This window comes from Peromyscus leucopus, unplaced genomic scaffold (genome assembly GCF_004664715.2).
Source record: "Peromyscus leucopus breed LL Stock unplaced genomic scaffold, UCI_PerLeu_2.1 scaffold_234, whole genome shotgun sequence".
Classification (NCBI taxonomy): Eukaryota; Metazoa; Chordata; class Mammalia; order Rodentia; family Cricetidae; genus Peromyscus; species Peromyscus leucopus.
This window is the reverse complement of record NW_023505107.1, coordinates 16,738-42,378: the sequence shown is the minus strand read 5'-3', so window position 1 is coordinate 42,378 and position 25,641 is coordinate 16,738. Positions and strand designations below refer to the sequence as shown.

General features: G+C 44.4%; 1 pseudogene; it reads left to right on the top strand.

The window, feature by feature from the left end:
- The window catches only part of LOC114693480, a 96,827-nt pseudogene extending 82,662 nt beyond the window's left edge, over positions 1–14,165 (top strand).
- The last annotated feature ends 11,476 nt before the right edge of the window (positions 14,166–25,641 follow it).

Below are 25,641 nucleotides of genomic sequence, written 5' to 3'. Positions count from 1 at the left end.
CCCTACATGCACGTCATGCATATGACCTCACACCGTCGTACACATATCAGTAAAAATGAATAAATCTTGCAGGGGAAGGAGAGAAGGCTGTCTCAGAAACACTTGGAGGGTATGCCCCCAATGACCTAAAACCACATAGGCTCCACCTCTAAAGAGTGTTCCTTCCAGTTCCTTCCAGAAGTGTCCAGCTGAAGACCAAGTCTTCAACACATTGACTGTTAGGACATTTCAGATTGAAATTAGTGATATAAAATTTATTTCCCATTGGCAAATATTTGAGATATCTTTCGGGGTTTTTTGTTGTTTGTTTATTTTGGTTTTCAGTGGGGTTTTTTATTGTTGTTGTTGTTTTACGTTTTTGAAACAAGGTAGCACTGAACCTCTTTGTTTTGACTTACTATAAACATGAGCTGTTGGGTCTGTGGGGTGAGTTTCCAGAAATAGAGTTACCAAATCGTAGCTTATTTTAGAACAGCGTTCATTCCCATGCTTACGTATTAATGGATGGACTGGACAGATTGATGGATTTTTTTTTTCCCTAGTGATGGAGTTACAGGAAAGTGAAGCCTGGTGGACTTTTGGGTGTTAGGCTCCTTCCCTGAGCTTCCAGGGTCAGCTTTCCCCTCACGTGTCAGCTCCAGGCTAGACACCATTGTTCTCCAGGGCAGTTTCTGCCCTCATAGCCAGCCCGTTCGTGACACAAACTCGGAGTGAGTGAAAACAGATTTACTCCAGGGGTGTCTGTGTGAAATGGTAATGTCCGGAGCACCTGAGGGAAAGATAATCAGTGTTGCGTGGCTAGGGTGTTCCCGCTCACTTTCTTAGAGTCAAGGCAGGAGGCACTGTAGAAACAGGAAAGCGGCATGAGCTCATGGACGGTGTCATGCTTACAGTGCTCTGTGCTGGTAGAGTTCGGGAGGGGAGGGCTGGAGACTGGACGCGTAGAGAATTGTCCAAGACTTGCTTAAGTCAGTCCTCAAATACGAGTTACGTGGACCAGATAGGATGCGCGTATTGCAAGATTGGGGGATATAATAATAATGGAGAGAACATTTTAGGAAAGATGGGGAATGGTGCTGCTGAAGGACCACAGACCCTGACGTCTCCAGAGCTTAGTCACAGAGTCGGGAGAAGAGCTGGGAATGAAAGCAGTGGTCCTTAGGATCAGACAGGAAAGCCCCTGGGGGAGCAGTTTGTTTAAGGGTGAGCTGCCCCACCCCTAACTGAGGAGTTACTGGAGAGGAGGGTCAGTCTTCTTCAAGAGTGTGTCCCTGAAGGGACCACAGGGTGGAAGCTACACATACAAGAGTGTTGGGAGGTACACATTGACTTGATGGATTAAAAAAAAAAGCCACAAGGTTAGGTAGATTGGGAAGTCGGACAGGGTGAATAGGATCAGAATGCATTGTACAAAATTATCAAAAATCAATAAATTATTTCTTAAGGGAACTAAAGTTTAAGAAAAGGAGGAGCAATAGAGGACATCTGTGTGAGCTAGACCTCCTTTCAGAAATATCACTCAACCCTGTAAAAAAAAGATTAAAAAATGATTAAATTAAATACGGGAACTAGGCATGTTGGGACACTACTGCCATGTTTGAGACAAAAGATGTTAGCAGCTCGATTAGAGTTGGTAAAAGAGAAAAAAGCAATGTGCCTCTGTTTGAGAAGTAATTTAGAAACGCTCATGACTAAGACTCACTGACTTAGGTGACAATCTATCGTTTAGTAAATTGTAGGTCATTGTACTTATGTACACAATAAGAAATAGAGATGGAAGAACAAGTTTTGATACAGCCTTTTACAGAAAGACAGCATTTGGTACAGATTGGGCTTGCTGTTGGTGTGGAATACTGTAGAGTGTATTATGAGGAAGCATTGAAATGTGTCCATTTGAGAATGACAGCTATTTGTGACTTGGGATGTCTCAAACTATGACCAACATAAAAGTTGAAACCATGAATGGTGGAGGTGAGATGGCAGAGGCAGGGTGTGGATTCAAGGTGTGTGTGTGCTGCTAATAATAAAACTCAGGGTCTTCCATGTACCAGGCAAGAACTCTGCCACCGAGTTACATCCCAGAGCTTGGTTTCTTGAGCTCTGGTCTCTCTTAACGTATCTCAGGCTGGCCTTGAAGTTTGCAGTCCTCACGCCTTGGCCTCTCAAGGGCTGGTGTAATGGACATGAGCCACTCTACCCAGATCCTACAATAATCTGGAGATGTGCATTTGCAACTGGAAGTAGACAGGGAATACAGCAGATGTTGAATGTCATAGCCATGGCAGACAACAGAAAGGGAAATTGACGGTAAACAGGAAAGAAAGTACTAAAAGCTCAGGTAAAGCTAGAGTTTTCCTGTCAGGCTTTTGTCTCTGTTTTATCTGTAGGAATAAGGAGGGCAGGTGGTTCGTGATTCACGTAGGAAGAGATGGACGACAATGTTTTGGTACCAAGAAACACACACTAACGCAGATTGGCAGCTTAGGTGGGCCAGGGTGGTTGAAAGCAAGAGAGGCATGTTAAGGAGAACAGCCAGTTGAAGAGGTTCAGAAGCGCCATGTAGGGAGCGACATTTGCAAACATCAGTAGCACCTGGTGGGTGGATGTGCCTGCACCCCCTAAGACTCCTTCCCCTGGACTCTTCCTGTCGTGACGCCCGTTTTCATGTTAGCTGCCAAATCCTTGTCACCCTGTCACAGATTGTGTGCGCTGGCCTCAGGGTCGGCTTGGTGATTAGTTCCTCAGTTCCATTCGGCCCGAAAATCCCTCCATTCCTGGCCCCTGTGCTCTTCCTGACTACGTGTGAGCACCTGCAGCCTCTTCCGGTAGACTCGAGGGGTTCCTAGTGAAGAGGCATGGTTCTCCTCACTCTGGCTTTCTCCCGACAGCCTTCAGATCTGCAGCAACACAAGCTGAAGGCTGTTGAAGTACCGCCTCTTCTGTGGAGTCTCCATACACAGCTGTGTGGACAGCTCTGTCCCCAGACAGATAATGTGTGCAGATGTGTTTACGGGAAGAAGGCACAGATCCGCTCCCCGTGCTGGCCTCAGCCTCTCGCCGCTGCAAGGCCTTTTCTTTTTCAAGTGAAAAGGTACATTGTGGTCAGCAGTGTTTTACAACCCATAATAAAAACCCTTGTAAAGACCATTTTTTGACCAAATGAAGCTAAGTGTTCCTTTCAGAGTCCTCTCTCGTTTCTCTCCCTCTGTGCACTGGAATGCACACAGGTCAGCATTAATGGACAACATAAGGAAATAATGTCACAATTCTAGTTCTTTTGTGAAGCCATGAAAGCAACCAGAGTTAATTTCATAAGAAAACTTAACAGAATTTCCCTCCAGTAGCCTGTGCGTGCGTGCGTGCGTGCGTGCGTGCGTGCATGCATGCATGCATATATGCATGTGTGTGTGGTGTGTGTCTGTCTGTCAGTAAAGTTTAGCATATGGGTGCTGAGCTATAGGAGCACTCCAAAGACAATTTGAAAGAAACTCCTCCCCAACCACTGGAGGGGCCCAAAGAGAATTTTTTCTAAGAATGAGTTAAAAAAAACTTACATGTACCTTAGAAAACTGGGTTATTTATGAAAAGAGACAGATCCCTTGCTCATTAAATAATAACATACATTTTGAAGATCCTTCCAGACCTAAAGCTAGCAGTCTGTGGAGTTTCAACTTAAGTGCAGGCACACATGGCACTGGATTCATTTAACATGCTGACTGGTGACGATTCTGGCCTTTTGTGCGGGCACAGTTGTGTTTTGCTGTTCTAATAACAAGGATTTGGGAAGATGGGACGCTAAGGTTCCACTGGAGAGAGAGGTGGGAGAATGGCCGTGTGTTGCCGGATGCCCCTGCTGATGGTGATGTTTAAGGACACCACCTTTGAACCCATTCTCGTTCTGAGAGGCTCTTCACTACCACCACCAGAGAGCCTTGTTCATACTCTGAAGTGAGGAGCCTGAGACTAGATGTTGGAGGATGAGATGTTACCACGCTCTCACAGGACATCACAGTGTAGTCAACCCGTGAAAACGAATATATCCCATTTGTCGCCATGATTGCTCTTTCTCATTATTCTCGTTAATATTTTAGTTCGTGCCCTTAATACTTTATACCCAAAGTAGATTAACAACCTCCCTTTTCACCTCCTGTTCATCCTGTATGCCAAACTATCAATGATAGTAGCCTAGTTTTTTGTATTCCTTACCCACACTGACTGTAAGATGTGACATTATAAAGTCCCAGCAGTAAAGGTTTTGGTAGTGTAGTATCACTTAGCAGTCTGTCCTCTCAAAGATCCTATCTGGTGAGGCTGTGGCAGGTCTCCTAACTCCCAAGCACCATACTCTCCTAAGCTTCTCTCTGCCAGTGTTCTCTCTTGTGGCAGACAGTTCCCACACCAGACTGAACACGAGCCCACTGCTCGGGTGGGCTCAGATGCCCCTTCATCCTTAGCACTTACAAGAGCGCCTGTGTCCTCCACGGGCCTTATCACAAACGAACGTGAAGTGTGTAAATACAAGCTCACATCTCCTATCCTTGTTAAAGTAAGACTTCCTTGGACCCTGTCTCTGGTGCTTATGTGTAACATTGTGTAATACGATGTCTTATACATTGTAGGGGCGTCATAGTGCTCTTGAATAAATGGCAGCTGGCTATTGTGTATAGTTTACAATATATTAAATATTTTAGTATATATATTTGACTTAATATGTTATCTATAACATATATAAATATATATTATATAATTTAAAACCTATTTGAATCTCCATTTGGGGGGTTATTTCCTTTTTGTAGACATGGAAACAAAGACTCACAAAGATACAGATGACCATGCCTTTTCTTTACATGGGTGGGGGGGGCAGGATGTAGAAGTGAGGTGAAAGCCTTCTGCTGTGCTCCTCATACCGGGAGGAAAGTGCTTCCTAAGACTCCTGTCAGCTTGCCCGCACAGGCCTGTTCATCCCTGGATTGGTTGCTAGTGGATGGAAGTAGAATTGTCCTGATTGTCTTGACCATCCCTTCGTGGCTGTCCACAACAGTGTCTGCAGAAGGCAGATGATCATACGCTCTGCTCACGGAGACCAGCTTCGGTTACACATTCCCTCATGTAGGAGGGAAGTGTGAAGTCAGGGGGAGAGTCTCCAAAGAAGGAATTGAGAAGGAGAACAGGGAACGAGAAGGTACGGCTTCGTCAGATGCAACTGCTGAACTGGGTGGTACTGATATTTCACTGCAGGGTACGCATTGAAATGGGGAAATAGTCACAGCGTGTGGTCCAGTTTTTTAAAATGTATCACAACACGATATGTATGAAACCTAAATCACTTGCGGCACTGGCCAACAACCTGAATACTTGGACTTCCTGTCTTCTTGTTTCTACAGTGCTGGGTTTTATATCCTGCTCGGAAGAAGTTATAATTAACATTGCATATTTGTAGTTTCATTTCCTGATGACTTTCTACAGTGGGTTAATAATAGCCATTGTGATGAGGTCATGATCTCTTCTTCCAGACTGTCCATTTATGTCATTGTTTTGTCCCCTGAATAGCAGTGACATTGTGAGTTTTGCTGAAAATGAGCTTCTTTTCATTTGTACTTGGTTGAGTCTTGCATTTTTACCACTCCTATGAAGAAGATGATGTGGACTCTCTAAACTATCGTTTAGTTAATAGAGTTGATACAAAAAAACAGCCACTTAGGTTATCCTTTTATCCATCTGACTGAAGCAGTGGAGAGCCAGCGGGTCGAGTGAGGACTCATGACTTTGTTTCTCCTGAGGCCTCCCTCCTGCCCAGTGACAGCACTAGTGGAGCACAGCCCAAGCATGCTCTTCTTTGGAACCTAGCTCATGTGTGACTCTTGGAGTCTGTCCCCCCATCTTTTGATAAACTGCCCACTTTAAATTCACCATTCTTAGAACTTCCGAGGCAACGAACATGTTAAAGAACATGAGTCTTCTTCTCACTTCTTAAGAACTTTTTGCCCTTTGTAGTTTTGAGCATAACATTCTCTTGTGAACTGATGCGAGAACTCATCTTATTCCTGCATGACTGTGTATAAAAGAGCCTCTAAAGATTGCCATTATCATTAGAAATTGATCAGAGAACACAATAGGAGCAAAGGCCTTTGGAGTTGTGAGTTAAGTCCAAAGTGTAAGCTTGATGTAGTGACCCTGCACAGGTTTTCCCAGAAGGCAGTGGGCACAATCTCCAGGGGTGGGTGAACCCACCTGATTCACTCAACGGGACTGTAACGTGGATTTCACATTCTCCATTTAGTCATGCAGTTAACAATGCTACACTGTTTGTGGAAGAACTTAGATTTTACAGGTCCTAGGAATAGATCCAGCAATCCCGTTTCTGAGTGTGTATCCAAAAGAATTGAAAGCAGAGGTTGCAAATACAATTGCACACCTGTGTTCAAAGCAGCCAGTTTCACAGAAGCCAGCAAGTAGAGGTGTCCATGTCCATCGGTGGGTGGAAAGGTGGGAAATGGTGTATTTATATAATAACCAGTCCTCAAGAAGCACTGATACATAATTCATCGTGTAGACTTACTCTAAGTAAAATGAGCCATGCCCAAAAAGATGCACTGTGATTCCACATATGAGGTGTTTAGAGTAAAATCAGAGGCAAGGTAGCTGCCAGGGCTGAGGGGAGAGGAAGGCCGGGATTGTGGTTGAGCAGTACCGAGTTCCAAGTTTGAAAGATGCAACAGTTCTAGAGACTGGCTCCCCAGTAACACTAATGGCTTAGTATTGAACATACAGTTAAAGACATAGCAGGGACACCCCAAACTGACCTATAGCCTCCACACAGAGGGTCCTTCACTGCAATTAAAAATGTGTGTATCAATATCAGTAATAACGAAAAATTGATTCTGGCATGACTAGCCCTTGTTGCTGCTTGAAGTCCTCTGCTCTCCCTCTGACTTCATCATCATCATCATCACTTACCTGTGGGCTCAGCTAGCCTTCCCACACCTCCTGCAGCCGTAACACCCACCTCAGTTCAATCTGCTGTTACCTGGTTGTCAGGAAAAGCCCTGCTTTACATGACGTTTTAAACTGACATTTAGGAACAGTGTAGAGACTCCATAGGAACATTCCTTGGAAACAAGATGGTATGCAGATGTAAGGGTGGGAGCCTTATTGAGGGGCCAGGGTCTTGTCAGGGAACCCACACTGGTCCCAGACTCCAGGTCCTGAGTGCTCAGATCACAGGCAGCTGCCATGACATCTAGCTCTGAAGAAACTGTAATACTATCTTTGCGAAGAGCATGGCTTTCAAGGCCACGTTGGTGTCCATGGCCCATGTTACCACCGCAGGCCATGGGGATATCTGTGCTCTGTGCTGCCACCTGAAGCCATGAGGATGTCTGTGGCCCACGCTGTAGCCAGAAATCCATGATCTGTGTTCCCACTGACTATAAAGGGCAAGGCAACTTCTTTTACAATGGATTCCATGACTGCAGACTCAGAGTTGAAAATGGGAGACACAGAAGGCTTCCACCCTACCCCCCACCCCTCCAGAAAGAAACAGTCTAGGCACAAAGCCACGTGAGAGAACTCTTTGGATGTTTGAGACAGGGTTTCTCTGTGTAGCTTTGGTGCCTGTCCTGAAACTCGCTCTGTAGACCAGGCTGGCCTCGAACTCAGAGATCCGCCTGCCTCTGCTCTCGTGCTGGGATCAAAGGCGTGCGCCACCACCGCCCAGCTTTGAAGAGAAATCTTAAAAATTGTGATAGGGAAGCTGAAGTGTAGCTCTTTGATAGTTGATGGCATCTGGTGGGGATGGGGTAGGGAAGAACCAGTTTTCCTTAAGGGGCTGACCACTAGGAGTTTGACCATGCCCCAGTGAGTATATGGACAACACAAATTGGGCTTGGTTATTATTTTTTTTTCCTCCTGCTTTTGTTTTGGGGGAGGTTACCAGAGTGGGGGGTGGACCTAGGAGGACTAGGAAGTGAATGTGATAGAGGTGGATTATGTGAAATTGCCAAATAATCAATAAAAATACTATGTTAATAAAAAAAGAACATGGCTTGTGTATTATAAGGAGAAAAATAAGTAGTACTGTCTACAAATTGTGTCAACTTTTAATTTTCGAATGAATAAATGTTTTGTATTCTTAGAGATTAACTTTGAGAACATAAATAACCCAACAATAAATAATAAATCAGTGTGTGTGTGTGTGTGTGTGTGTGTGTGTGTCTGTGTGTGTGTGTGTTGCCAGAATTACTCATTTTAAAGCTGCCATTTCTGAGATCAGTCAGAAATTTATGTTGGGTATTTCAATATCATTAGGAAATTAGCCTGTGCCATATGTAGTTGGAAAGTAGGACCCATCATAAAGCTTTTTCTGATTAAAAGTTTCTGAAAGATTTTTAGTTTGCTTATTTTTATTTAAAGAAATAGGCAGAGTCAACCTCTAGAACTTAAAAGATACATTTGATTTGCAAGACGTAGAGATCCCTGGGATTCAGACTGAGGTCTGGAGTCTTTGAAGGAGCAGCCAAGGGCTGACCTCCTTCTAAGCCACTGTCACCCAGAGCCAGACTGTCCACCCTAGTGTCCTGTGGAAACACACTTCCTGTCACGTGTTTAGAAAGAAAGAGTACGGCTCCTACATGTCAGCTCACCACAAGAGTAACTGTGTAGCCTGGTGGCCGTGGCACACACCATTAATCCCAGCACTTGGGAGGCAGAGGCAGGCGGATCTCTGTGAGTTCAAGGCCAGCCTGGTCTATAGAGCAAGATCCAGGACAGGCCCAAAACTACATAGAGAAACTCTGTCTCGAAAAACCAAAACAGGAGAAGGAGAAGAAGAAGAACTGTGCTTGCTGGCTACTAGGGAGACGTCTCAAGGTGTGTTTCCCTGGAAGAGGCAAGCGGGGTGCACCCCGAGGTTCAGTGACTCTGATTTCATTGCACTGCCACTTGGACTAGTGTGAGGGTCTGGGACTTCTGTAGGACAGGTTAGTGTAGACTGAAATCTTGAGCTGACTGAAAGCATGTTTTATTGCACTGTAAAGCAGTGGTTCTCAGCTTCCTGATGCTGTAACCCTTTAACACAGTTCTCATGTCATGATGACCCCCCATCATAAAATTATTTTAGTTGCTACTGCATAACTGTGAATTTGCACTGTTATGAATCCTAGTGTAAATCTCTGATAGGCAGTATATCTGATACGTGACCTCTGTGAAAAGGTCACGACCCCCACCTACTGGTTAAGAACCACTGCTGTAAAGTGAGATAAAGCACAATCAAACTCTTTATAAAAAACAGTTCTTATGCTGAAACAGATTCTTAATTCATTCATATTGCTCTGTAGAGTTGCAGCCATGTCTTCATTTGGTGCCTGAGTTTGTAATGCTTCCACCATCTCTCCCGCGGACACGCTTTCCTTGTGTAGCCCTGGCTGTGCTGGACTCGCTCTGTAGACTAGATGGGCCTCGACTTCAGGGATCCATCCGCCTTTTTCTGCCTCCAAGTGCTGGGATTAAAGGCAGCACCACTGATATGGGATTAGGTACACACCACCACCGCCCAACTTTGAGTAGTAAATTCTTACATGGAGCAATTACCTCTTGATGTCATTAACATGGACTGAATGTGAGCAAGGTGATGTGGGTCCATACTACTTAATCCATGCTTGGATATGGTTTTAGCAAGTCACCTTAGTCTTTCAACAAAGAGTTTGACCTCTACTACAGGTACCAAAAAACGATACCAAATAATAATTAATGACATACCTCAGGAAGGTAGGCTACATAGCCACTAAACGTTACATTGTATAAAAGTAGCTAATAGAAGAATTTTGTTTAACTTACAAAATGTTCTCAATAATTTTTTTGTTGTTGTGAAGTTGTGTGTGTGTGTGTGTATGAGAGAGAGAGAGTGTGTGAGAGAGAGTGAGTGCGTGTGTGTGTGTGTGTGTGTGTGTGTGTGTGTGTGTGTGAAGTCTGAGGACATATTTTCGGGATCACTTCTCTCCTTTCACTGTCTGTTCCAGGGGTAGACTCAAATCAGGCTTGTTAGCAAGCAATTCTACCCAGAGAGCTATTTCACCAGCCCAGTAAATTGTATTTTTAACACTATAAAATATTTAGATCAACTATTGTTTAAATATGTTTTATTTCTATAAATGTATGTTATTTTGAAAAGAAAATAGAAAGATACACAAAGATTATTTGATAGTGGATTTTTTTCTGTTCTCTTAGTAGTTAGATTATAAGTAGAGTTTTCTTCTTCCTCTGTTGTGTACATTTCTTCTTTAAGCTTAAGATCGTATATACATGTTTTTTGTTTTATGATTAAAAATGTAGTGTGTTATATTAACACAAAGGCAATGGATACTTTATTACTCCATAGTTTGGGCTTTTTTGTAAGTTCATGTGGCTTTATCAGTTAATAAATTAGTTCAGGTTTCTAAATTTTATATTCTGAATTGTCTACTTAAGTTGTTTGAACAGTGCAACATGAAGCAAGCAGATATTCCCTGTGCTACTTTAAAAGAATGATGCTCAGTGTATAGGAAGTTAAGATGATGAGTGACATTACTTGAAGTTAGTCATGCTTTTTAAAAAAGCTAGTGCTTACAAGCTCTGTGCATGTGTTCCTAATAAAAGTACATTTGCCTTAGCAAAAAGACAGCTAAGCTTAGCATCCTGTGCTTCATTTTCACACTGCTGTTCACTCACTGCAAGTTGTCTCACTGATAGTAATTCCCAAGGATTGCAAGGACACCCTCACCAGAGCAGGCCTCCTCCAAGGTAGACACATTTGGAAGCTTTAGAAGGTAGCTCCTGCCAGCCCAGAATGCCCATGAGGGGGTCTCAGAAATCATGCCCGATCTCCTGTATCATGCTCCCTCTTAGCACCTTGTTCATGCTCACCTTACAACTGGCTGCATGTTCTTTAGTTTTGTGGATCTGGCTCTCCCGGAAAACAGGAGACAACCGACCATTCTCATTTTACGAAGTCCATCTGTTAAATACTTAGCGTGGGCCTGAAACTAGCCTCCCAGGTTGCCTGTGTGGATTGGAACCTCCTATTAGGAAAACAAAGTGCTATTTTCTCCATGTGACAGGTAGAAAAGCTAAGGATTTGATTTTAAGAAGACAGAATTCTAAACTCTAGAAAGTGAACCCCAGAACAGGGCTGTTCTCAGTAAACTGGCTCAGTGATTGTATTAGTTATTTTTCTGTTGCCCTAACTAAATACTGGACGGAAGCCACTCAGTTGGAGACAGGTTCATTTTGTCTCACTGTTTAGAATAGTCTGTCATCGTGAGGAAGGCACAGTGGCGCAGCAGGTCACAGCTGTGACAGCTGAAGTATGAGATGGGTGATAGCATAAAGGTGAGAACCAAGAAGCAGAGAACTCAGGCCGAAGGGGGCCAGATACTCCCAAGGTTTTTCTCCTGGCCTAAGCTAGCACTGCCTCCTGAAGGTTCCACAGCCCTTCCCCGACCCACCGAAAGGGCTGTCAGTGGGGAACATCGTGTTCAAACATTGAACCTGTAAGGAATATTTCGTGTTCATGCCACAACACTTCATCCCTTGCTCAGGCTCATGACCACTTCATAATTAATGCAAACTTTACTCAATCTAGCTTCAAGAATCCCCAGTTGTAATAATTCAAACACTGTTCAAAAACCCAGTCTCCTGAGACTCAGGGCAGATTCTTAGCTGTAAGCCCCTATGAAATCAGAAAACAAGTTACATCCTTTGTACAATAGCGTGGAATAGACACTCCCATCCCATTCCAGAAGGAAGAACAGGAGACTAGCAAGGAAAGCGTAGGCCAGAGCAGGACTGAAACCTGTCAGGCCAACACTGAGCCCTGGTGCTCCACTCCCAACCTGCAGGCCTTTGATGGCCTCATCTGAGCACCCATGACCTCACATAGCCTTTCCTCTACAACCCTTGCCCATAGCATGCACATCTCTCTCTTAGGCCAGCGCCACTCCGTTTTCTACAGCCTTCCTCATCAAATGCCCACAGTCTTGGCATCTCCAGTGTCCTGTAGTCCCCACTGAGAGTTTGGCTTCATCACTTCCCGTCTTTACATGTCAGCTTCTTAGATCTTCTCCAGGTACTCTGACCCTGCTAACTTGGCTTTTTTCTGGAACCTTGGGGAGAGCTTCCATTATCTTGTAACCATTGCATCCTGCTTGCCTGGAAACAGTACCACGTGGGTGACAAGTTCTGATGCAGCTTGAGATGTCCTACCCCCCTAGCAGTATGGCAGCAGTGGCCTCCATGCACCTGCATCTCAAACCAGAGGAAACGTTTCCCCATGCATCCTTTTGAAGTGTGGGGGCTCTGTGTGGTAACATTCTTTATCCAGGCTTATTGTTTTTACATCAAGGGTTCTCTTTTCAAAGGAAAGATTTCCAGAGGAGCTTACAGTTTTCTACTCTGGTGTCTTCTCTGAATGGGAACTCTCAGGCAAAGCACCTTTCTTACTGTCTTCATGGAAAGTCTGTCGGTTCCCTTTCTTGGCACTAATTATTTCTTTAACCAGTATAATTGCTTTCTCCTCACGGACATCCTGAGCCCTGTCCACAGTCTAAAGACTCTCTGCTCTCTAATTGCACAGATTTTTTTTTCATCATTTTCTTCCGTTTTGGTTTTGAATTCATGCTCTAAACCTAACTAGATGCAGTGAACAGTGACCACACCATAGCCTGGGTGCTCTGCTGTCTTAAAGTATTTTCTGCAGATAGTCCTATTAGGTTTGAATTTAGCCTCACTCCAATATTCATGTACAGCAGAACTCAGTCATATTTGTTTATTTTGTCAATGATCTGTAGTTCAGTTCCTGGTAGAATTATTGTTCCATCTGAAAGCTCTTGATTACAATCTAGTGTCCACATTCCTGTTGGCATTCCAGCCTTATACACTTTCACTGGAATGTTCTAGTAAGTTCTGCTTACAGCATTCTAGGACTTCCTCTAGCCTACAGCTTCCATATTCTTCCTACAAATTATTTCTAACTGCATGACCAGGTTTATCGCAGCAACAATCTCACTTCTCATACCAATTTTCTATATTAATAGTTGTTACGTTGCTGTGATGGGATATCTAAGTAGAAGCTACTTAGGGTAGAAGATGTTGGTTTTTGGTTCACAGCTCAGAGGATACCATCCATTCTGGGAAGCCAGCAACTCAAGGTTGAGGTAGAGAAGACAGGAGAAATGTTGGCTTGTCTGCATCATCATGGCTGGAGAAATAGCCCCGGTAAAGACACCGAGAGTCCGAGAGATTAAATAGCACATTGTCATTTGTATTTCTTTCTTCATTTAACTAATCAAGGGCCATGATAAGTCATCTGAATTGTGTGTTTTGTTTTGTTTTTAAGACTACTCTAAATAAAGACTTTGGTGTTGTGACCTTGAGCCAATTATCTAACTTCCTTCAGTGTGTCAGTTTCTTGACCTATGAAAACAGTAATTCACCTCAGTGTTGTGATTTAATAAATAGGTTGCTAAACAGAAAACATTTGGAAACGTGCTTGACGCATAGTGACAGTTTAGGAATAAGCACTATAAAAATAACCATTTATTTTTACATATAACACTAAAAAGTATTTTATTGCCATGTATTGACGGTTGAAATAACTTAATAAATAAACGTGTATGAAGTAAAATGCATTCCCTTGATCCACCTCCTGTTTCCCCTCCCCAGCATTAGCCACCAGCCCTTCCAGAAGGTTTCCTGTCCATAGAAAAGTATTTTAAGCGGTCCTTTCACTAAGAAAATACAAGTTGGCAGTTAGTATTTCACGGTGTTCTGGAAGATGGAGCATGAAAGGTGGGGAGACAAGCGTTCATTTCACAGGTCTGCTGGGGATTCAGTGTCCGTTACAGCACTTGAACTGCTCTGGGCATCTCCTGACTTTGTATGTCTGTTATTTCCTTTAGGATATGATGTTTCAGCTTCTCCGAGGTCTGGACTTCCTTCATTCTCACCGAGTAGTGCATCGTGATCTAAAACCACAGAACATTCTGGTGACCAGCAGTGGACAAATTAAACTGGCTGACTTTGGCCTTGCCCGCATCTACAGTTTTCAAATGGCCCTTACCTCAGTGGTGAGTCCATTCGTTAAACTTAGTTTTTCTGTCTTGAATGACCCACCGCCCCCTTCGTGCCCCTAATGTTGTTTCTTGTCTGTGAACGGAATGTCTTTGCACTTTGTGTTAGTGGTGGGCCAGGGGAAAGTGTTCTGCATACTGCAGATGAAAATGTCTAGCTTTGTTGCAGAAATAGCCTGTTGACCTCTCAGCCACTGGAAAGAGTCAGTTACAAATGTCTAAGTGCTTTTTCCTATAACGTGTGTTTTTATAGTTGCATAGATAGCAATGGAAGACTGCACGACACAGAGGCAGGATAGAGAAGGCAGGAGAAATGTCACCGGTGTGCAGCAGTGTGGCTTGAGAAAAGGCCACATTGCCCACCCAGGTGGGGTAAAGCAGTCCTCTGAGGCTGTGATGCCATCCGCAAAAGAGAGCAATTAACTTGACAGTGACCTTGATTGACCTCTGAATGATGAGCAAGCAGCAGCCAGGTGAAGGCTTCTAAGAAGAGCATCCAGTAGTTAATATTAATAATCCTTTTCATTGAAAGCCCTACTCTGTATGAAGTAAATTCATGAGCAGATAGGAGGAAGCAGTGTTCCTCCACTGTGTTGCTAATGGGGCAGGAGATGGATGCAGAGAATAAAGCTGCAGGAATACTGTCCTTCAGACATATTATATTAAAACTTAGGAGAAAGTCCATCTTCAGCCTCAGAGAGGTTCTGAAGCCAGAACCTGGCCTGGTTGGTGCTGTCCTTGAGAAGTGTGAGGTGGCATCGCTGGCCATTGTTGTGAGGGGATGAGTCAGTGCTTCTGCCCATTGATGCTCCAGAAGGCTGACATCCACACAGAGAAGCAAACCACAGCAGCCTCCCCAGGTTCCTGCTGTGTCTCATGCAAAGCTGAAGCCCAGGAGTGGAAACCTTGGAGAAAATGAGCTTGGTCAGGAAGAGCATCCACCTTACAGAGAGGTTTCCACTTCCTTCTCTTTTTCACTCTATGCCAAGCACAAACTCAAAAATCTATAAAACCTCTTCCATTCCCAGCACTAGGTACTTCCCCAAGGCACCAGGATCTCTCTGGAACCTTCTTTGAAATACAGTGTGCTCTGGAAGGAGAAATCCCACCTGTCCCTCTTTGCCCTCTGTTTGCAAGCGCCTTAAGAGAAGACTGGCCCGAGCAGATATTTCAAAGCCAGGCCTAGGCCTTGGGTGGAGTGAAGCAAGCCCTTATATAACCGCACCAGAAGGGCTGCAGCTGTGAGCCTCCCCAGTGGGAAGGGTGAGGTAGGCTTTGCACTTCCTTAGGAAGTTACTCTCCTTGTTTTTGGGGGCCTGGGGAGAAGCTTGAATAGGCTTTGTGATTAAGGGAGTCCTTGGGGAGCAGATGAAGGAACTAGTCCTTGGGCACATTAATTGGGGGAAGGATGAGCTGAGCCAGCAGGACACTTCATGTTCCCCCTAAATTGGCCCTAATAACTATAAATAAAAACAGGAAACCCAGTTGGGTTTTGTTTGGATTTTTTTGTTGTTGTTAAAGTTGAAGAATGGTAACCCAGCTTGTGAGTAACATCAGTTGACATCCCATTCTTGCTGAAAGTTGGTATGTTTAAACAGGAAAATACATACTAATTCTTTCTTATCCCCAGAAAAGGGCAATAGCAAATATAGATTTGTGATTATTTGATATCTAGTTTTGTGCTGTCTATTCTACATTTACTATAGTGACATAATAAAAATATGTTAGTAACTGAGAAAGACCTCATTCCAAAGAATGATGCTTGCAATCTCATGGCAATATTAAACAGGTGTGTTTTCGTTAGGGTACTGCATTTTAAAAAGTTCCCACTGTTGTATTTTTTTCTGCTTGCAGGGAAAATCCACATAATAAAAATGACATATGACACACATATATAAAACCAGAATCACTGTCTCTCAAACTGAACTGATAAGTTATTTTTAGTATTCTTTTAATGGGCTGCACTCCAATGCCTAGAAATACCCATTTTATAGTACGTTCTGTCTCATAGGGAAATGGAAAGCCACTTACTCTGCAGAATGGCAAAAGATTTGCAAATTAACTGACCTGAGACCACCGTCTTAACTGCTCTGAAAAATGAGAATATATTGCTTATTTTCAAGGCTTGATTCACAGGCCCTTTTCTCTGAACCCCCTGCAGAAACTGGCTATTCTTTCCCTAGTGTTAATAGCATGATGCGCTTTAAAAAAAAAAAAAAAAAAAGATTGATTTTTGTGCTTTCAGGGTGCATGCACCTTTGTGCACTCAGCAGCCAGAAGAGGGAGTCGGATCCCTCAGAGCTGGTTGTTTGTGGGATGCCTGGCTTGTTTATGTGGTGACTGGGGGGTGGGGGTGGGGGTCCAAACTCCAGTCTTCATGATTGCTCAGCAATCACTACTAAACTCTGAGCCTTTGTTCAAGCCCCCAGAGAAATAGCTCTTATATTTTCTGTCCTGTTGGTAGTTATTTGGGGCTTTTATTTATAAGGTGGTGGAGCATTTAAAGAGAGATACTCACTCTTGTTCAACCTGGATGTTTGTGTGTGGGATTCAGGAAATACTTCTTAATGAATAAGTTAATAAATGCCGACTGTAGAAGCATGCATTTTGAGTCATAAGAAAAATAGGGAAAGAATTGCTTATAGCTTTAATGGTTTCAGTATTACACATTGTTGCTACCTTCTGGTCCTCACACTGAAGGACTTAGTAAAACGTAGACCTTCAAATGCTCATCTTGTGCCATGGTGTTGACTAAGTCATTGGCAAGAATTCCTGTGCAAAACAAGGAAAGCTTCTTGCCATCGTCTGGCCTCATGTTAGCCTGAAAGATGGTTTGAACTCAGGCCCACAGATGGATGAGATCTTAAAGTGACAGTCATCCTCTTTGCTGGATTAATCACCTGGTGAATCGAACTTCTGTCCTGAACAGAAACTGAGGGTGATACAGGAACATGTGGCTGTTGTGCTCCTGCTTATTTAAGGACATTATTTTTAACTCATTGTGTTTTGATACTAGCAAGCTTTAGAAGAGGTTTTGTATTCTTCAGAGGTAACTAACGTCTTCTGAATAAAAGAATAGAACTATTAGACAGTTTTTATTATTTTCTTCCCCTGCCTATGTTGATACATCTAGTCATGTGTGAATTTTTGGGGGGTTATAAACAATAGCTTGTGTTCTTGAGGGCTTTGTAGAAACTTTTCAATATTTCCACATGTAACCTGCCTCCAAAGCTCTTTTTCTCTCTCCAGCCTTATCTTCAGTATTAAAGATGTTCATGGCCTCAACACAGTTTCCCCTTGTAGAAATCACCAAAGATGATAATAAACCTAGTAAGGCTGTTAGAGAGACATAAAAAAGTACAAGAAAAAAAAAAATTCCTTGGGGATTTTTTAATGGCAGTAATAAGATTCTAAATATTGCATTACTTAATATCATTCATTTAATACTGCAAGTCTGACACCATTTGAACTGCTTACACTTCCTCAGACCAGTGCCGTGTGTGTGTGTGTGTGTGTGTGTGTGTGTGTGTGTGTGAGAGAGAGAGAGAGAGAGAGAGAGAGAGAGAGAGAGAGAGAGAAAGAGAGAGAGAGATTAGCACTTGGTAAACACTGAAGAAACTATTCAGTTTCAGAGAATTTCATATGCTTAGGAAAACGAAGGAAATGGGGTTGTGACTGTGAGTCAGCAATCATTCACCAGTCACTCATATGTGCCAGGTTCTATCCATGAACCTGAGAGATGATGCTGAACTAAAGTGGACAAAGGTCTTTGCTCTCAGAGCTTACAAGCAAAATTAGGAGACAATGGCAGGGGCTGGAAAAGATGGCTTAGTGGTTAAAAGCACTGGCTGCTCTTCCAGAGGACCTGGGTTCAATTCCCAGCACCCACATGGCAGCTCACAACCATCTGTAACTCCAGTTCCAGGGATCTGACACCTTCACGCCAATACACAAAAGATGTGTGTAATTACTTTTTTAAAATTGGGAGACAGATCATGAGGGAATATAGCTTTAGAAACCGAGAAAAGGCCAGGCTGTTGTGGCCCACGTCTTTAATTCCGGCACTCCAGAGGCAGAGGCAGGCAGATCTCTGTGAGTTTGAGACCAGCCTGGTCTACAGAGCAAGTTCTAGAACAGCTAGGACTGTTAAACAGAGAAACCCTGTCTCGAAAGACCAAAAAAAGAACAAGAAACTGAGGAAAATGCAGTGGAGGAATAGGTTAGAGTTCTGTGGGACCACATAACTCATGGGTTTACCCAGGCTGGAGTCAGAGAAGCCCACATCATTCACCTGTGTCAGAACGGGGATGTTCACAAGGGTCCCCAGCATCCTCTTTGCAGAACCCGTGTGGATGCCGTCCGTTGGATGTGTGTACATCAAGTCATCTGCTCATTGTGTGACACCCAGCTAGCAAGCTCACGTGACAGAGTGAAGTAGGACCAGAGTTTGGAGAACCATGTCATCTTTTACACAGGAAAACTACGTTGGTTTCTTCTCTATGCATATCGTGTTTACTCCGGAGACCTGGCAGGGCTTGTGCCTCGGCTTCGGGAGCTGAGTTGCTCCCACAGAAGCCTCCAGAGGCTGCCAGTGCATACTAAATGGATCAAACCAAGAGCGTTACATGAGCATCATGGAAAAAACCCCAAAGCACATTACCTCGGCACCCCAGAGAAAGTTCAGGACACATCTCTGAAGCAGGAAAGGCTCCTGTAAACTCCCTCCTGCCTCAACATCTTGCCATGACACAAACAGGTCTCTTTTGTTAAAAACTTCCAGTTGCCAGTACATATTTCCTACCTAACAATGGAGTGTTTGTGCTGGTTTCGTTTTCACTTTCACCAGCGAGGGAAGCGGAACACAATGGGGGTGATGCAGAGCTGGGAACGGGACACAGGATTCCCAGGGCTGCGTACGTGGAAAACGCCAGAGCCAAAACAAACATGCAGACCCATCCAGATCCTCTGTTGCTCATTCTTGGCGGCAATAAAACACGTCTGAGTTGCTGTGTGATCGGTTAGCCCTGCCTGATGGTAACAGCAAGCATCGATGAGCGCTGTCTGAGTTTCTCCCATGTGGAAAGAGAATGAATTCTGCGCTGTAGAGGAAACCGCTGTAGGTGGGTGTGCATATGTGTGGGTATCTAATTACACCAGCCCTGCTTGTGAGGTGAATCAAATGACTGTTCTCCTTGTCCATAAAAGATAGGCATTCATTTGGCTCACCTAAGGCTAGCTCCTTCATAAGTGGTGACTGTTGTGAATTAGTTCTGGACAAAAAACAGCTGAACTGGAGTGCTCCTGCCTGGGGACGTTGTACTCAGAGAAAAGACTGGATGTTTTTCACATGTCTTGTACATGTTCGGCTAGCGTGTCCCAACCAGGTATGGTGTACATAGAGTCTAGTTGTCTCCTGACTTTTATCATAATGACTTTTGTCATAAACATTCCATATGATGTCATTCAAATGTCGGAAGCCTGAAATCAGACTTCAGTGTGAATACAGCACGTGTTAAAGTTGATGAGATCAAATGCTTTCATGGAGCCTTGTGAGCAGTGGTTTCCCAGGGCTCCAGAAGATGAGAATATTCCTGTCTTCTACCTTCAATATTTTTTGAGGATGTACTTTCTATGCGGTGTCAAGAAATGATCTGAAACCCTTTGTAATAAGACAACTTCATCTCCTAAGCTTGCCTCCCTCAAAGGTATTATTTCCATACCCAGACTATGAGGCACGGTCCTTGGGATGGAATGTAAAACAATGTTTCTAGAATGAGGTTTCTGTGCCCTCTTTAACTCTTCGGATGTGTGAACTTCTTGTTTCCAGCTGTCACAACCACCTTGTAAAGCAGGGGAGGTATCCCTATCTTTATTTTGTCTGGACCTTAATAATCTCATAGTAGAAGTCAGGATGTTACTGAAATTTTGTAACATTGGTTTATCTGTTGTTATTCATTCCATTCAAATTTTACATGGGGTGAATAAATGAATGGGGCCTCGTGACTCTCCAGGACCTAAGGAATGCACTCCCAGCCCTATGGCTTGTTGGGATGTTTGTTTACACTGTCCCCAAACTTCTTTTCTCTCTTCTCACCCCCAGCTGTACATCAAGATATGTCACTAATTACCCAACACCACTAAATGCTTCCTAGCTCTTTGAACTTGCTGCCCAGCTCCCTGTCTTCACAGATACATTGGGGCATACATTTCCACCTCCTGGCACCGGACAGCCTGTGCCTTTACCTCCGCCGTGAGCACCTAGACACGGGTTTCGTCTGGTCATTCCGTCGACTGTCATCTCCGGTGAAAACTCAAGCCTCCTGAGCCCCAGCAGAGTCATGTTTATATTTTGAATGTCTGTCTGGGTCTGTCAGATTTTTGTCCTTTCTAACCTGTGTGCCTTTGTTTTCTGTGTGCCGAACCTTTATGTAAAGATTAAGAGTTCTCGGCCTCTTTGGAGGAACCATCTCAAGAAAAGGTTGACCACGCCTCCTTTAATCATCAGATATTTGACTTGGTCCATGTGGGCACGTGAGAATATTAGAGAGATGTTTCTGTCCAGAAACCAAGGTCAGTTTTCTGCGTGACTAGACTGTACCACTGGACGTCCCGCCTGAGTTTGGCTTGAGTGCCGTGGTCTCTAGTCTACCTCAGTGATGCTGGTTGGTGGCTGAGCCCACCCTCTTATTACCCCTGATTTGAGCTCTCCTCTGCTTTAGGGATTGAAATGCAGGGTGAGTGATACTGCTGGCCCAGCATCTGCAAGGATGCTGATGGTTTTTAAATCCCTCATAAATATGAAGGTTAAACTTGACAGCTGGCCGTGGAAGAATAATCCACCTCTGTATCTCGGGGAAACATCCAAATGAAGGAAGGGGAAAACGTAGGAGAATTTACTTTACTGCTGCTCATGTGTTTATTCTGAAGGCTTGGCAGAGTCTAAAAATGGGGCTGTAAATTTAACAGCTCAACCATAAAAAACCCAAAATAAGGAATAAGAAGCTCTACAACTTCTAGGTTTGAATACTAATATAAAATTCCAGATTTAGCTTCTTCTGCCATTTGATTTTTTTTTTTAATCTCTAAAACCCTTCCTTTCTTCTTCCCACTTCTGTTTTGATTAATTGCATCGTAAAGGTTACCCGTGCTCTGAAATGAGTAGACGTGTTTTGTGAGTTCTTGGTGGATATACTTCAGTTGTTAGAGTTCATGGTGGCATTAAATTCTGTCTACACCTTGTGAAGGCTGGGTGATTTCAGTGAGGTGGGGGACCGCGCATGTTATCCGTTCTTGTGGGAAAATATGCTTCAGTGGCTTACTGGCACTGGTTTGGAATGTGGCATTTAAAAGTACCTTTTTACAGTGGGAAAGAATCCTGTCAAGAATAAACAGTCTGACCTTGTTAAATGGGCCAAAGTCTGCCTGTAATCTAGTTCCAGAAAACTAGCTTTTACTAGTTTAGAGAAAGCAGATCCGGGGGGGGGGGAAATACAACTGGAACCTTTGAAAAGAAAGAAAAAGTAACTATCAAGAACGTGGAGTGGATTCCTAAACCAGTGCTCTCCACTTGTTCTGTACCTGACTGTCAGACACCCACTTCTGCAGAGGGATGGGAGATCGGGCCCTCGGCGGGACAGAAGAGCGTGTTGTCTTTTTCCTGGAAAGACAGGACTGGGTTACCGAAGGGAGCCGTGGGGGCAGTCATGCAGCATGGACCACCGTGGGACAACGGCAGTCCTGGGTAGACTGTGAAGTGTGTGCCCACATGCCCTGTGACCTGTCCATCTCAGCATTGTGACACTTGTGTCCCCAAGCCACTAGACATTCTTCCCCACTCACTCAGACTGCATCTCCTCTCTGAAGTCTGCCTGACTCCGCAGGACCACTCCATGTGACTTTGGGTTTCCCTGTAGCTCCCCAGGACCACTCCGTGTGACTTGATTTTCCTATCATAACAGCTCTCGTATTATTCCCATCTGTTTGGCTTTTTGTCACCCATTTCGTTATCATTGTGAAATACATTTCAGCAGCCAGCGTCCTGCACAATCCCGTGGTGGTTGCCGTGGTGGTTGCTCAGGGAGTAGAGAAGCTGTGGTGAAGTGAGAGGCTTGCCTGTAGAGGAGGGGGGAGCCTGAGGTGTGCGAAGACCCTCCCCCAAACCCTCGCTTCCCTGAAGGCACCCCTACTATGCCTCTTCCCTGAAGCATCTTGGAATTTCAGCACCAGGAATCCAACTTGTTTTGTTATTCTTGTTGCTAAAATACAGTATTTCTATTTAAACTATATTATAGAGGAATCAAGATTTTCTTCATTGTACTTAGATGCATGTCTGGTAGGATGGTCACGGACCACACTTAGATCTCATGGAACTACTGATCATAACCATTTCTATGACTAAATGAAAAATTAGTCAGTATTAGGTTGAGAGACATTTTAATGGAGTTAGAGTAGAAACAAAATCTTACCTTGGGCTCTAAACATACACGTTTAAAACTGCACCCCCCCCTCAGAACTAGAGATTGAACCCCAGACCTTCTACCATTGACAAGTATTCCACCCTGCACATATATCCCCACCCAAACCGTGTAACTTTAGGATATGTGTTTTACCAGTGGGCTTATGGCATAGTTATTCAAAATAGCTAAAATTTAGGGGCTGGACAAGGGCCTCTGCAGTTTCAAGAGCAAGAGGATCGCGGTTCCCTTCCCAGCACCCACCTCTCTCTGTAACTCTGGTTCCAGGGTATCTAATGCCCTCTTCTGGCCTCCGCAGGCAATGACATACATGCAGGCAAAGCACCCATAAAAATAAATAGAAATGTAATTTAGTAAATTGGAATACATGTCCTTAGGCCTCTGTGACTCTGTATTACCTAAGTAGCTTTGCTCAGTGTCTCACCACTCGACTTCCTCATAGCTACATGTGAAAGACGGGCTGATAGGAAGAACCAGAATTGGCCGTTGTGAACTGAGGCATGTAAAGTCCAGGGGAAATGCAGATGCATTGTCCTCATTCCTGACTGGGTGCTGGCCACTGACGTTCTCTTTCCTGACAAGGAGAGAGTCGGGATATGGCACAGTACAGTGTCTAGGATGTTGACAAGACTGAAGAAGCCATCCACTTAAAGTAAGAAAACCCTCTTCCGCGGTGCCCTCAGGAACTGTGCGGGGATGGCTGGCTGCATGGTGTCACCGCCTTCTCTGCGCGGGTCGCCGTCCTGTAAGGGCTCCTTGGCTGTGTCTTGTCACTGCACCCACAGACAGGTCCTCGCTGTTCTCTGTTGCTCCCCTTTCCGTTGTGGTTTATGTACTTCTGGATTTATTTTATTTTTTAGATTCATTTATTTTTATTATGTATGCGAGTGTTTTGAAGAAGGTGTCTGATCCCACGGAAATGGAGTTATAGGCAGTTGTTAGGCAGCATGCAGATGCTAGGAACTGAACCCTGGTTCTCTGGAAGAGCATGCATGCTCTTAACTGCTGGGCCCTCTCTCTAGTCCCTGTACTTCTGTTTTCAAATGTGCTAGATGCCATTTATTTGGATGTGGTTCTTGGGTACTATTAGTCCTGTGACATTTCAGGAAGACAAGTCACCAGATGCATTTTAGAAAAGTACTAGTTGCTTTAAATATTCGGGAAATAGCCTTTATTTCCCAGTAATTTTACCTTTAGACGCTTAGTACGGGGAGGCAATTGCTTAGAAATAACATTATTTATGAAACCCAGTGTGTTTTTGTGAGTGTATTCTTCTACGTCTGTCGTTGTAGCATTATGAATGAGTGATTCTACTTAAACATTTACTGTGTGGGGAGGGAGGGTGCCCACACGTGGCACGGTGTGGGAAGGAGGGTGCCCACGCCGTTGGCACCGGTGTGGGGAGGGAGGGTGCCACGCCGTGGCACTGGGTGTGGGGAGGAGGGTGCCCACGCCGTGGCACTGGTGTGGGGAGGAGGGTGCCCACGCCGTGGCACTGGTGTGGGGAGGGAGGGTGCCCACGCCGTGGCACCGGTGTGGGGAGGGAGGGTGCCCACACGTGGCACTGGTGTGGGGAGGGTGCCCACGCCGTGGCACTGGTGTGGGGAGGGAGGGTGCCCACACCGTGGCACTTGTGTAGGGAGGGAGGGTGCCCACGCCGTGGCACTGGTGCGGCGTCAGACAGTTTGTGTGTTCTAGAGATCAAAACAGGTCTCAGGCGGCTAGTGTCTCAGAGCATCTCCACTTTAAACTCTGTGTTTCTTTAGCCGGTGTTCTTAACTTGCATCCTTTTTTAATTGGTGGAGTTATTTTAAAAGTTAAGTGTCCATATAGGTCACTGTTATTTTAGTGAATGAAGTTTCACACCTTTTGCTGTTGGTAGAAAGCTCTCTGGAGTTGGCGGATGGGAAAGAATTCATGCTGTACATACAGGCCGTTTGTAGGTAAGAGTTCATGGTATCCGTACAGGCCATTTGCTTGCTTCTTCTGTGTTTCTTACTTGCTTTTTCATTTGATTTATCTTGGGCATTTTTTTACATCTAGTATCCATCCTATTTGTTCTTTGTATTATCTTCATGGTGTGACTGTCCAGACTGCTGCTGTACAGTTGCTTGGGATGAACAATTGAGGGTTGTCTCCTTTCTTTGGTTGCAGCAACCCTCTTGGACATGTTCTTTCACCTCACTGTTTTGGATAAGTCTTACAAAAAAAACGATATTGCCCGCATTGGAGGAAGTGGAAGCCGCCCATTTGAGAACTCAGTTCTCCAGGAGGATTGTACTTCACACACGTCTTTTTCCTTAACAGAATGCCACTGAGCCCTCCGCTCCATCTCTCCTGAGTGCCTCCGGGCATCGCCTTTGCTGGGCGCTTCTGTGTCTGCCCAGTCCAAAGCATCCAGAATGTTCTGACATCAGTCAGGCTGGTAGATGTCTGCAGAGTCATCCATGCCATCTGCCATGCCCAGGATCCCCTCTGAGCCTCAGCCCCCATTCCCACCTGCTCCCTCAGATCTCCAGCTGATGGTACTTGGCGGCAGACGCACATCATAACTAAGGACTGGCTAGCTAGCTACTCCGGCCTGGCTAGTCCTCATGCATTCTCCCTTTGGCTCTACTGCTCATCACCAAAGCTGAGATCCACAAGTTTTTTATATTTATAATTCATTATTTTTATTTTATGTGCATTGGTGTTTTGCTTGTATGTATGTCTGTGTGAGGGTATTGTGTCCCTTGGAACTGGAGTTACAGACAGTTGTGAACCGCCATGGGGGTGCCAGGAATTGCAACCAGGTCCTCAGGAAAAGCAGTCAGTGCTCCTAACTGCTGAGCCATCTCTCCAGTCCTGAGAGGTCCTCTGGTATTTTTTTAAAGATACTGTTTGCATCAATGTATGAGTGGTTACAAGTACAGAATAACAAATGCAATGTTTCTGAGTAGTGGGGCATTAATTTCTTTGTTTTGTTGGGTTTTTTTGGGGGTAGGGTATTGGGGCTTGGGAGCTTTATGTTGTTGTTGGTGGTGGTAGTTTTGGTTTGGTTTGGTATTTCAAGACAGGGTTTCTCT